The sequence below is a fragment of the Bactrocera latifrons genome, unplaced genomic scaffold (assembly GCF_001853355.1).
Source record: "Bactrocera latifrons isolate USDA-ARS-PBARC rearing strain unplaced genomic scaffold, ASM185335v1 scaffold_77, whole genome shotgun sequence".
Classification (NCBI taxonomy): Eukaryota; Metazoa; Arthropoda; class Insecta; order Diptera; family Tephritidae; genus Bactrocera; species Bactrocera latifrons.
The window spans coordinates 441,684-454,043 of NW_017537456.1; the positions used below are offsets into that span (position 1 = coordinate 441,684).

Genomic DNA, 12,360 nt, shown 5'->3' on the forward strand with positions numbered 1-12,360 from the left:
GTGCTTTCAAGGGTCCTCCAGTACGTAAATACCCCGTAGAGCTAGAGGACTACTTTCGATGTGAGTCTCCACCTATTGCCAACAGCTCTTCCATAACTGTAAGATGTCTAAAGAATTAAAAAAACAATATATGTTTATTTTAAAAATATATGGATGCTGTTCGTAGGCAAGAGGTTACTAAACTGTTATTTGACGCGAAAAGAAGCATTTCTCYATGAAACAAAAAAATGCATGAAAATTGCGCATGCGTCAGAGGACATGTTACGGTAAGTGTTGGTAGTTTGGTTGAACAAATGGCATTCTTCGAATTGCTACTTTTTAACGACTGACGAGTCGATCATTATAGTCGTGTAACCTCGTTTATTTTCTTGATTGATCTGTTTACTATTTATTATGTGATTTGCTTAGGTTTAGCGCCTCGGAGACGGATAACTAAATTTCATATTGCGGCTTTGTCTTTGGCAATGAATGTATCGGGTGAAAACTTTCTTTATATCGCATATAACTTACAAGCMTTATAAACCTGAAGGTATTTCCCTGACAAGTTGGAAGAGCATAAAATGTTCGGTTATTATTTCATTTCCCATCACTGCACCCATATGCWATTATTTGGTGAAATTTACAAAAGCAACATTTGCAAAAAATCAATATTGATGCATAAAATAGGCAATGGCATTTAATTACTTCGTTTACTTCATATTTAACATCTTAAGAGGGAAACGTTTGAGCAATGTTTGCTGAAACCACMAATGACTGTCAATAGAGAGTGATGGCGTGACTTGGTGTGACAGGGCGTATGATGACTCCGCCTCTTAAGAAAARGCAGTGAGATGAAACTAGTGTTTACATACACACACACACACACAAAATAACATATGAATATGATTTTGCCAAATATGGAAGTATAAATTTATTAATATTTGTATGTATGAGTGTGGCGATATGTTCATGTATTGACACACCGCACGGCTAATTTGCACTTAAGCTCATTTGAAACTCAGTGAAGACAAAATTTCTATTTGTTCAACAAATAACAGTAAAAACGAGAACAAAAAAAAAATGTTAACTTCGGTGGCGGGGGCTGAAGCTATAATTCACAGGTGAATGTCTTATTGCATCAAAATGTACGATAAAAAATGGTATCTTGATATTGGTTGGCCAATTTATATGACAGCTATATGCAATAGTGATCCGATATCGATGATACCGACAAACGAGCAGCTTATTGGAAAGAAAAGCACGTGTAGAAAATTTCTGCGCGATATCTCAAAAAGTGATGGGCTAGCTCGCGTACTTACAGACGGGCAGACGCGTAGAAAATCATGGGTAAATCGTCTCAGCTCATCACGCAGATCATTTATACATGTATATATTAACGTTTTCTTCTAGGTGTTTCAAGTATGTACATATATACATAAATATATATGTATGTATATACCGAACCCAAATATACGCCTAAACAAAAACAAACACCTAACGAGCAGTGCAAACACGTGAAGAGCACAACAAAGACGACGACGAAACTGAAGAAAACAAACTTCACTTGTTGTGGAAGTAAACTCGCATAACAACAACAACATACCGGCGAAATGTTTCATAGTAACCGGTGAAAGTGACTACGCGTATTTTATTTTTATTTTGTTTCGTTGTTGTTGCTGTTGTCATTTTTTAGAGTTTTCTTTTTGTGTCTAGCGCACGTTTTGCCATTTGTCACCGCCCGTGCAGCGCCGCCAACTGCTGCCATTGTCCCGCATCATTATCACCTGTCGCCGTGTCGCTTAAGACACGTCTTTCGTTGTGCTTGTTTGGCCTTAATGTGCGCGTAAATATTTTTATGACAATATCAATTGCTTCTACGCTCTTTCTACTATTTCTATGAAGCTTTTTGGTCTCTGTTTTTTGCATTTTCTACACATTTTTACACGCTTTTGTTGTTGCCAAGCGTGCAGCATTCTTTTCTAGTCTTTTTGTGCGCTTTTAATTGGCTCTGCTTTTGGCAGCAATTTTCCATAAATTTTGCCTTTTTACGAATCGCTCTATTTGCTACAGCTAACATTCATATTTTTTAAATTTCTTCGGTTTAATGACAGTTTTTACTTAATTTGTTGGTTTCCTTTTTAATTTAACTTACTTTGAGCACTTTATTATTTGTGTCTGTTTGTTGTTATTGTTGCACCTGCGCCGTTTGGTTTGGTGGTTTGGCGGTCATTTACAGTCTCTAAGGTGTGCCAATTTCGCAGTTTTCTCTTTTTTGTGGACGAGCGAACGTTTTCATGAATAATAAGAGAATTGCTGAGTGTGTATGTTTGTGTGAAGAAACCATAAATATCAACCAGTCATTGACCTCGCGATAAATACTTTATTTTGATTTTGACAGGTCAATCTGAATGACAATATAGTATATCGGCCACATTTGAGAGATTTATTGCCGTCAAAAATAATCTGTGTAAAATTTCTTGAGAATATCTTGTCTAATACACAAGTTTTCCTCACAAGAACTTTGTTGCGTGCGATAACTTTGTAGTGGTGCGATATTGCTTATTTCGACAAATGAACAGCTTCTTGAGAAGAAAATATCAGAATGATTTCTCAAAAACTGGGAGACTAGTTGAAATGTATGCAGACAGACGGAGAGGTGGGCAAAGCTACTCAGCTCATCACACTGATCATTTATACTTATATACTATGTGCGTTAGTAAAAAGGAATTTAAAAAAACAGAACAAATGGTTTTTTCGGCAAAATCAATTTTATTCAAAATAGTCTCCTTCTGCTTAAATACAGCTTTGTGCATGGTCCAAAAGCATGTCGAACGAGAGTTTTAGCTCGTTGGCCGGTATGGCCGCCAGTATGTCGGTGCAAGCCTTTTGAATGGCCGCTACGTCTGCATAACGCTTTCCTTTCATGGACAAATACATTTTTCCGAATAGGAAGAAGTCGCTCGATGCCATATCAGGTGTATATGGGGAGTGGTTAATGGTTCAAATGTGACCTTTCGTAAGCCCAAATATTTGGTCAAAATGCAATAAATAATTGTTTTGGAGATGTTCAATTCCATTTCCATGAATTTCAATGATGATTTCGGCTCAGTTCGGTACAGTTTCGATGGAATTTCCGGTGATCACGATGGAATTTCCGGTGATCACGGATTTTTATTGGCTCACGTGTTGATCGTCATTTATGTCCTCACGACCACGAAAACGTTGAAACCAGTCGTGCGCTCTGCTACGGGATAGGCAATAATCGTTATAAACTTGTTTCATCAATTGAAACGTTTGGGTAAAGGTTTTACCAATTTTAAAACAAAATTCAATTTTTCTTTGTTCGAAGCTCATTTTCGCACCGATAACACAAACATACTGACATTTAAAATGCAACATTTCACTTCCAATCAATGAAATGTCATGAAATTCTCACTGGGCAATTGATAAAGGTAGCAGATTCTAATGCAGCAGTCGACATATAGATGACGCTAGAAAAAGTCCTGTTTACTTTGGAAAACACCTTGTATGAATATATGTATAAATATATGTGTAGAATACTGTATACGATATATGTATATCGTATTATAGGTTTTCGACGTTTTTTCGGCAAAAAACAAAAAAAAACTTCGTGGTAAAATAATATAACTTATACGAGAACTCATAAGGGACCGTTCAAAAATTACGTAACTCATATTTTTGTTCTGCGTTTGATCTAAATGTAAATGTTTTATAGTGATACAGCGTCTACCAATAGGGATATTGATAGTTTACGGCGGCCATGTTTGTATACGGAAATTTTTGTCAGGGTGTTCAGTAATGTCCGCCATTTCATCATGCCATGTTTTACTTTGGTAGTAYGCTTGGAAATTGTCGAAGGTTTTTATGTTCTCAGGTGGCTACTGTAATCGAAAAATGATGTTCTCAGATGAGGCCCATTTTTGGCTTAATGGCTTAATCAGCAAACAAACTTTTGGCTTTTGGGGTGAGTCAAATCCTCGTTTGAATCAAGTAACGTAATTGCATGCCTAAATATTGACCATTTGACGCGGATTGTGGTATGGGGCCTTATTTGCTTCGAAATGAGACAGGATATGACGTYACCATSWMTAKCGAGCGTTATARSASGATGTCGACCGACTTTTTTTSCGGAATTTGATGAAATCAACGGAACATCTCTATTTCCAATAAGATAAACAAGAAATTCAAAGCGTAAACATTTTTAAAGTAGCCTTGAACGAGTGAAGTATTGTTACTCGGCTATAATCGCGTAAGCGGTGACTAAGCCAATCAAGAAGAAGATGTATGTAACAATTTATTTTAGCGATAGTGTGTTTGAAATGGTTAACTTTCGAGTTTCAAAGGGTAGAGGTGAAGAGATCAAATAAAATCCACCTTTAGGGTGGCTAATAACCGTGAATGCTTTCGAATCCAATCAAAAAACTATATTTTAACATTTGAAAATGAGCTCTTTAAGAAAAAATAAGTTGACAGCATTATAAGAGTATCAAACGCTTCTGTCTAAATAGCTATAAACATCTTTTTTTTTATTTCAATGCATCATAATTTGTCAAATTTGTTCAATAGAGTATTTATTGTTGTAGTCGTTATGTTGTAATTATAATGTCTTGTTGCAGGAAAACCAYTGAATAGACTATTTGTTGTTGATAAATTAACCAGTATGATAAGTACCACAACTTAAAAACTTAAAGACRATAATACATTCCAAAAATGATAATGGACTACTCAACAAAGTTATCAAATTAGTGAACATTGTGATAAACAGCGAATTATTCCATGATAATTGCTCGGTGCGGTAACTTTAATTATCATCTATTAAAATAGCGCAAATAACGGTTATAATAAAGTTAAATAAAAACTTTGTTTATAACAACATTAACTAGCTCCATGTCATTGTAACGATTAGCACTTGTGATTATTCGCTGTAATGTGGTGTAAAATTTACGAGGGTTTATTCATTTGTTGTTGTTTCTTTTTGTTGTTCCATTGTTTCTACTCTTAAACTAAAATTCGGCGCCTGCCATGACCTGCCAAGGTMAACTTAACGTGTTGATTTAATCTTGGCTTTCCGAACATTAAGGTATTTAATCATTGTTTCTGTGTGCAATACACTGTAAAAAATAATTAAAAACCTGAATATTTATTGCAATATATATTGAATTTGTYTCTTTTGTTAGAACAGTTGATTAATTTTTGTTTTCCGAGCTCTTCTTAAAAGATGTACTAGTGTACATAGGTGTTGGGCTGAAATTTTTAATAAATTTTTACTTTAACCTCTATACTCGAAAAATCATAGTCTAGCTTTATGATACAACTTATTTGTTTCGAGCTGAAATTTATTTGAAATTACAYTTTCATTATAAGTGAGGTAATCGTAATGAAAGTAAGATTTCTCTTGAGACGTAATGAATTAGATTATTCGTTTTATATTTCATTAGCCTCTTAAAAGTCTTAGTTATGGAGTCTTAGTCTGGACTGCAAAACAAACCACAAAAAATTTCTCACAAATATTTAAGATATCTAAGAAAGATTCAAAATTACCAATTTGAGGCTTTCTAGTTTGTATGCCCTTTTGYACTAAGCACTCTATTCTTATGTTTATATTTCAAACAAAAAAAGTCAATAATCAAATTTGACCCAGACTGACAAAAAACAACACATTCTCGTGTTTTAATACAAACCTTTATTGGGGTATTATATGTATGTACAGTTTCGATGTCATATTCATAAACTTATATGTCTCCTCCTTAGTATGGATGCTTTTGATACATATAAGACCCTCAGTTATTTTGTTTAGCAGCTCCTTTGCGACCTCTACTCAAAGTGGTTTTTGCAAAATAATCTGATTTTTTAGTAAAAGTCTATCATTGAGACGCTTCACACCCAAAAAAATTAATCAAAATGATGATTGAAATCTGCTGCTATATCTCTAATGCCAACTCGTCGATTTTTGATTTAACATTTTCGAYATTATCGTCATTAACATTTGATGGACGATTCGCATGAGGCAAGTTTTCGAAGACTTCACGATTTCATTGCTTTGTGCCACTTAAAAAGTCGTGCTCATGACAAAATAGAAACACTTCTGCATCATTTTCAACGGTTTTATAGCCGTGATTCCAAGATGTATGTATGTAATGTACAAGATTTTCACGTAGTATTTAAAGTCGAAGTATTTTTGCAACCTTATCTTAGGCTTTATCAGAGCGTTGGATGAAATTTGGTTTCGAACASATCAAACGTGGTTACTCTATCAGCCCTTGACTTGTACAGTTACCATAAAGCGCATGGAGTCAAATCACAACAATGTRGACCAAAACCGATTTATTGATTTGATTCGGTCAACAAAACTTTGCTTCAATATGGGTGCCTGAAGGGTTTCTTTACAATTGTTTTCGTTTTTGTTTGTTTACGCACATATTGAACCAAAGAAAATATTTCGAGCTGCAGAGCTTAATCGAGCAGGAGACATMTTTTTTAAGAGTGTACAGCTGCTTGCGTATGCTGATTATATCGTTTTCTCCAGATTGTATMAGGAAGCAAAGCAAATGGGTCTGGTAGTGACCGAGGGCAAATAAATATTGAAAATATCTGCTGTTATCAAACAAATTGTCGTTGCATTCCSGACTTGACTCCCAYKTCACCATTGMMAGTCATAAYTTAGAAGTCGTAGATAATTTCGMCTATCTTGGACCGAGTATTAAGAACAACAACAACGCAAAAAAACTCTTACCAATAGGTGCTACTTCGGACGGAGCAGGCGATGTAAAGTATTTTCTCGAGGAACTAAAAACAAACTCTTTAAGTCACTCATTATCCCCGTACTGCTCTATGGTGCAGAGAATGACAACATCTGATGGGTCGACGTTAACAGTTTTCGAGAGAAAGGTTCTGCGCTTTCCATGGGAAGACGAGTTCTACGACGACATTGATATAGCTCAGCGAATTAAGAATCAGCGTCCACGCTGGCTAGGCCAAGACATCCGTATGGATGAAAACACTCCAGCTTTGAAAGTATTCAACGCAGTACCCGCCGGTGGAAGCAAAAGAAAAGAAAGATCTTCATTCCGTTGGAGAGATCAGGTGGAAAAGAAGCYGGCTGCACTTGGTATCTCGAATTTTCATCAAATTGCGAAAAGAAGAAACACATGGCTCTCCGTTATAAACTCTACAATAACCGCGTAAGCGGTGATTACGCCCATAAAGAAGGAGAAGAACCAGAAATCGCTGTTCTATGCAAAATACTCTATAAGTTTGTACACAGATTGATTGGGATTGAAAATTTTACTGCTTGAAATGTTACAAGCTTTGATGTAAGTCTATGCAAAAAAATGAGCAAAAGCTATATCACATAAATGTCAAACAAATGTGTTTACGTTGACAGATGGTTGGACAGGAAGTTACTAACCGCTAAAAATGCACTCTATGTATCTTTAAAGCGTTTTCGCATATATTGTATTTGCGAAGGTTTTACTCGTTTCCTAACATCCTCTCGATTGCCAAATTCGCAAATTAACTGCATTACTTAAAATATGTCATAATTGTACTGAAGAAAATCAATTAAAACCGTGGATTTCAATTCAACTGCATGCAAATGTGACTTCTCCACCTTTTTTTGGCAACATTAACAGCAACATACTAACCCAGTTTGGCATCACACGACATGCGCCAAGCCACGCATTTGCACACCTTAAAAATTCCACGCATGCCGTGGCAGTCCAAGTTCAGTGTGTCGTCTGGGCTAAGCACATGAAACCGTTAGGGACCAGCGCTTTTTTTCAACAACCATCACATACACACGTACTTTTGCATATAAATAATTGCAATGCGCTTCCGCTATGAATCCACGTAGAAATTTTAATGTCTGTATGTATGTACATAAGTTCATTTGAATGAATGCACGATTTTTAAATTTTCGCAACGCTTTGACAGCGAATGTCACTATTTTGCTTGTTGTTTGTGTCAGTTGCTTTCAATTAAACATAAACATATGTACAATTTTTTGATGCTCTTGGGAGTATCTTTGTACGATTAAAGACGGCTAATTGACTGACAGTTAACACGCCACAAACACATTTACAGCCAGCCGTGGCTCTGGCTTCGGCTCCTTAACTCAAAGCTCAGCTGACACGTTATAGCTGAGCTTTTTGTGTAACCGTTATATAGATAATGGATAGCCTACGCCCTTCACTTGGCAGTTCCGTACGTGTTGGCGAATCTATCAGCAATGTTGATCGGCATGTTGTTTTATTTCTGAACTTCTTTGAAGGTGATACGCTCGCCGAACTGATGCATCTTTGTGTGATTTACGACACTTCACATTTCCAAAAAGATTTATTGAGGCTTTGAAAGCCTTGTAMATTATCGCTAGGCAACAAAAAGATCGTATGATCGTAAAAGTATTTAGGTAAACAAGGGTTAGGGGTGCCAAATAAAACAAAAATGTTTTGCTTGTTCCAGCGATGTAAAATATTCCAGCAATATTTTTGGAGAATGTTGCGTAATTCCTGGCCGGATAAAAAACGCGATCGCTCTGTTTGTTGTCTTCGTCCTCCCAAGTGACCGGGTTATGAAAATGTAGAGGCTAGTCGGATATATGTACAAAATGAAAAAACTAATAAGGGGTGATGGATAAATATACTGAAATATCGAGAAAATTGGGAAATCATAAAGAAGTACTTCTAAAATAGACCTGCCTAGTATATTACATAGGGAGGTTAGAGAGATAAATAAACAGTAGGACAGTAAAGACGGACAAAAAGTCAAACAGACTTTCAAGCCAAGTTTCTGAATCTTCTGAGGAGTCACTATCAATGTGCAGGGACTGGTACATATTAGTTTGATGAAACATTATTCTTTTTCTATTGGTCAAAAAACTGCTGATATTACTCTTTATTTCTTTCGATTATGTGGACCGAGGTATGATAATTATATTTTTTTAAATAAATCCATTACATTGCATAGTTCGAAATATCCGATTAARGTCAAATATGAGTCGTTTAATCGATAACTAGGGGCTAGTTTGGCGGTGATTTCTTACTTACTCATGTCTCTACTCAACCGTATTGACAGAAATGAGACAGTCGGTTTTTTAAAAGGCTCTCTCGATGCGCTTTGTTCTGCAATAAATTCATTAGCGAGAACAGATGAAATCACTTGGTAGCGATATTAACGCGTTGTTGTCGGTTACAGCAAGAATAAAACAGTTTAAAAATTTTTAGTGCGCAATTTTAATTTTAGATCGTACTTATACGATACGAAATCTCAAAAGTATATTATTTATAGGCCTAGAACACCGTTACAGTCTCGTTGTAGAGAAGCTAGTATACTATATTCGTTCCATGAAATGATCTTTGATTACCTTGTACTACATACCATACTATGAACGGACCTCTTGCTCTAATATTGTAATGCAAACCACTTGACTGAACGCTTTAAATATCATATTTTTTATAGGTTTGAAAATCGTCAGTTTGTAGTGATTATAACCCGATAAGTTAATTGCAACWTCAATGAGTAGAACGTATGCTACCAAGACGTTTCTAGAATATAAAAGTGTTGCTCTGCCAATCATCTTTGTTAAGTGAACAAAATTGTTTGTAAGCTTTTAGAGAGGTAGAACTACTGATACTTGAGCGTAAACGCGTAAACGCAAAGCTTCGACCGGCTACGGTTATACAACAGTTTCAAGCATTTTCGAAGAGATSCTACGGAAGACTCGAATGCTCTGTCTTTAACTGAATAACTGCAGCATTACAGTATRCTTAAAGTTACTTCTAACCGTGGAACCGACTAAAGATGTAAAGAGTTCGATTGTGATATAAATAAACTAAAATTTTCTATATATGTATTGGATTGAAGGCTTATTATTTTTATATTTTACATGTCTATTAACAATAAATCATCGCGAAAACAACACAGAAAATTTCCAACTCCTCATATCATCCCACTGAAATGCTTGATTTCCCACCAAAAAAAATTAAAAAAAAAAAAATTAAATGTATTCTTCATATCCTTATATAATCCCCAAACATTTTCATTTTCATCCAACAACAACTCTCACATCATCTCAACAACTAACATTCCATATAAATTCATCATGCTTATCAAATCCGCTTTCTTCTAAAACTAAAAACAAAAACAAAACTTTTCTGTATAAAAAAACATATCCTTTTTCTGTGTTTGTTTTTAGGATTGGCTTGCGGGACATGCGTTTTTGAATCTGAATTTGGTTTCATACTCAATTGTAACTTCAAAAAGTCTGGACTATTTCGTGTAAGGAATTTGGGCGGCCTAAAAGCACATTTTGGTTTAGGTAAATGCAACAACAAGAAGAAAAAATATAATATATTTAATAAAAACTAATCAAAAAAGCAATAAAATTAMCAAATCAAACATTAACATTTTAMTATCGGTATTCACGATCTATCGTTACATGGCCAAAATTGCAGGTATATTGTGTATTTTTTTAAACAGAGAATGAGTTCTTACTTTAATCGTTATGAAAACTTAGCGAATTTTGACGTATAAATATTTATTCGTAGCTCTTCTGAAAACAATGAACTATGTGGAAGAAGTAGGGAAGTGCCAAGTTCAGGCGTAACCGAACATTTTATGATCTCGCAATTTTCAAAGTCCAAAGTCGCGGCCATATTAGCAGAAGATGGTTATATTTTGGGAAGTTAGAAAGGTTTATATTAGGTATATGGAGGTAGAGACAGTATTGACCCGTACGGTACATAAAGCTGAATTTTCAAAAATCTTTATATTAAGCATATTGGTAACAAGAAGATTCAGAACTATCAGGAAAGGAATGCTTTGGAATTTCAATAATATATCTCACAGATTAACCGATATTCTCGGTAAAAAAAAGTCGCTAAGATTCACAAATTCGGTAACGGAGAGMCTGAAAAGTTACGGACGTGAGATTGACTGCCTTAAAGTTACTATTTGTGAAAATTAAAAAGAAGGAATTATCTGGAATTTAATATTGTGATACATGAAAGGCAGGTACGATTTCGCTCATTTTTGTAACTTTAATATTTTGCACTGTAAGATGAGTTGCTAGAAAGACTTACTGTCAGAAAGTTTGTTTGTTATACCTTTAATGATTTATGAGATATGCACTTAAAATCAATTAATAGGCGAGGCTAAGTCCACTTTTTAAAGCTGTTTATGAGGCTCCCTCCTACTATTCCTTGCACCGATCTATCTCACGATTTTTATTTCAATTTGTGGCTTTGTTATAGGCAWCTGCAATGAAAATTTCCAAGTTTTATCAATATATCTCAAGTTTTACTGAAGTTAATACTTGCATGGATGGACAGACATTCACTTGAAGCTTAACATTTTTTACTGCAAAGTTTTTTCAGCACCTGAAGGTATATTCTGGTCTTTGAGCTTTGCAAGTTGCAAGAGTATAAAACTTTTATATACACCCGCGCTTAGCCGTTTCTTACTTCTTAAAGTCAGAATATGCAATTTCGAACACTTAGCTCTCCTTAGCTTGGCACTATTATGTACATACTTGTATATAGCTCCATGGTTATATATATCAAACAAATACTTCATTTCGACTTTATGTTGGTATTTTGGTTTAGACTAAAAAYTTAGACACGTAGTTCGAAACTTCCGTTTTCAAGGCAATTTCAAAGCCAAAATACAATGCTCATCTAGTCTATAAAATAGAATAACTCAGCTTATTCTTACTACTAATAAAAGACGGCTTAAGCTACATTATTTTCCGACTAACCAMTCTATTACTTAATAAWATTTTTATACCCTGAACAGGGYATATTAATTTTGTCACGAARWTTGTAACRCCCAGAASAAAGCGTCGGAGACCCTATAAAGTATATATATAAATGATCAGTATGTTGAGCTGATTCGATTTAGCYATGTCCGTCTGTCTGTATATATACGAAMTAGTCTCTCAGTTTTTAAGATATCGTTTTGAAATTTTGCAAACACCATTTTCTCTTCAARAAGYTACTCATTTGTCGGAACTGYCGACATCKKACCACTATAACRTWTAKCTGCYATATAAACTGAACGATCGGAATCAAGTTCTTGTATGGAAAACTTTCACATTTGACAATATATCTTCACTAAAGTTGGCACAAGTTATTTTCTATGGCAACAATATAATCTCCGAAGAAATTGTTCAGATCGGTTAACTATAACATATAGCTGCCATACAAACTGAACGATCGGAATCTAGTGCTGGTATGGAAAACTTTTGCATTTAATAAGATATATTCGCCAAATTTGGTATAGATTATTTTCTAAGACAATAATGTAATCTCTGAAAAAATTGTTCAGATCGGTTAACTATAACATATAGCTGCCATACAAACTGAA

The 12,360-nt window shown here is 35.0% G+C and overlaps 1 protein-coding gene across 1 annotated transcript in view; it reads left to right on the plus strand.

Moving 5' to 3' along the window:
* The first annotated feature begins 10,198 nt into the window (after positions 1–10,198).
* Positions 10,199–12,360, plus strand: part of LOC108976471 — a 9,886-nt gene continuing 7,724 nt past the window's right edge. The window contains exon 1 of the mRNA XM_018945589.1: positions 10,199–10,315. The gene's annotated coding sequence lies outside the window, so the exon portion shown is untranslated. The remainder of the gene's footprint in view (positions 10,316–12,360) is intronic.